The sequence below is a fragment of the Amphimedon queenslandica genome, unplaced genomic scaffold (assembly GCF_000090795.2).
Source record: "Amphimedon queenslandica unplaced genomic scaffold, v1.1 AMPQUscaffold_6816_Cont21229, whole genome shotgun sequence".
Taxonomy (NCBI): domain Eukaryota; kingdom Metazoa; phylum Porifera; class Demospongiae; order Haplosclerida; family Niphatidae; genus Amphimedon; species Amphimedon queenslandica.
Genome location: NW_003552896.1, coordinates 1 through 1948, shown reverse-complemented (window position 1 = coordinate 1948; position 1948 = coordinate 1). Strand labels below are relative to the sequence as shown.

Below are 1948 nucleotides of genomic sequence, written 5' to 3'. Positions count from 1 at the left end.
GCTAGAGCTACAAGTTTTGTCACGCAAATAAAGGATAACTATTGCTATAATACTTTGCAGTTTCATGAGATGGCAATGTATAGTTTTCATAAAACAAGTGTCNGAAAATTGATGGTGTACGATCATTGATAATGTACTCTAGTATCTATGATTTTAGCCACACCCTCCCGTTGATTACTTCCGTGCAACAGCTCTATGCTATATTGTTGAAGGAAGTAGCAAATAATCACTTTAATAACTGTTTGGATTCTTTTGTAGGTGCTTAGAGTAGCGCATACACCCAGCTCATGCCAAAGTGAATCAGCAATTTCATTAAAAATTAATGACTAAATCAAGACTAATAATATCTATACAGTCCTGACAGGTGTATCATTGCTGATCATGTCTGATACTGGCCTGAACCCGCAATGCAAACTTTTTTATAATTGTCAGTGCCCCGACCGAGTCATCATTTTATCATGACTGATTGCCCAAAATGAATGATTTGAAACTGATTTCAGGACAGATTCAGATTAGCATCAATTATACTCCAATATATTGGGTATGGATTTAGCTAATCATTAAAACCATGATCAGACTAATGATAGCAATGTTGTACACAAATAACACAATAGCCTTTGCCAGGGCAAAACCTACAACCGGGCCATTTCCTCCAACCACATAATAGGCTCACAACAGAAAACAATGGCTTTGAGCATTTGTTTCCTATAGTAGCAGCCTAGCAGGTAAACCAGTCATAGGTGTAGAAAGTTGGGGGAGCAGGGGCATACCTAGTCTTGCTAGCCAGACCATTCCCCAGCAGCCCAGCCTACAGTCATTTGATTGTAGGCTGGGGAATGGTCTGGCTAGCGAGCCTGACTAAGGCGTACCCAGGAAATGGAAAAGGAGAGTTCTAATCATAGTTTGTAGTATCTGTGTTCTAATGGCTATGCTCTATTCAGCTGATTGCTGAATTGCAATCAGCTAATGAGGTAGTTGCTAGGTTATTGGATCACCTTACCTCCACTGAATCAGGATATCAGTACTTCAATCCACCTAATGGTATCATACAATGTAATGGTGTTCATTACTTTGTTTCATTGCAGGTACTAATGTTGGATTGGTTGTTAATAATTTAGGAGGAACATCATTGCTGGTTCTGCCATTGACTATTTAAGTGAGTCTTTAATGCATCACATGACAATCACATGATCTTTTCATTTATTAGCTAGCAAGTTATGCTATAATGTTACAAGAGCTTATATGGGATCATTAATGACTTCATTGGAAATGGCTGGAGTGTCACTAACATTATTAAGAATGAAAGATCACTGGACAGAATATCTTGGTATAGCATAGATAATTATATTTTATTTTGTGCTTCATTTTTCTGCAGATTATCCCACTACTGCTCCTGGTTGGCCTACACAATCCAAAGATCCCAACCTAACTAAGGCTAACTTAATCTACGACAAAATTAATATTTTTGTACATATGAGAATCAGAAGATTGATGGAAATCATTATAAAGCAAGCAACACATGAGATTTGCTCAAATATTCCAGCCTCATTGCATTTAAAAATCATACTAGCTCTATCTAGCTACTTACACAGCCAAGAGTTCACACATGTATGACAGTAACGATACAAGTGTCCCGATTCCTTCTGCTGGTTCTTTAATAGGATAGCAAGAGCGCCCTGGATCTGTTCATTCACTGGTTTCAGTTCAATTCTTAATAATAATTCAAAACTAGTGCGCATGCGTGCATACATAATGAGAACAATAATTTAATAAATAATAAGCAATAATGATCATGGTAGACTCTCAATTCCTCACACTCTCCCTCCATTGACAAGAAGTGTTTTAAGACTTGTCAATCCTCAATGATGTCTACAATATACATAATGTCACACTCAAATACAAATTATTAAGTAATATACACATAGCACACGAATCAAATAATTAATGT

At 36.9% G+C, this 1948-nt stretch overlaps 1 long non-coding RNA gene across 1 annotated transcript; it reads left to right on the top strand.

The window, feature by feature from the left end:
- Positions 1-1119: 1119 nt before the first annotated feature.
- On the top strand, positions 1120-1476 carry LOC109591927 (uncharacterized). Its single transcript, XR_002190075.1, has 3 exons — positions 1120-1156; positions 1208-1327; positions 1376-1476. It is a non-coding gene; the product is annotated as an uncharacterized LOC109591927 (long non-coding RNA).
- Positions 1477-1948: the final 472 nt, after the last annotated feature.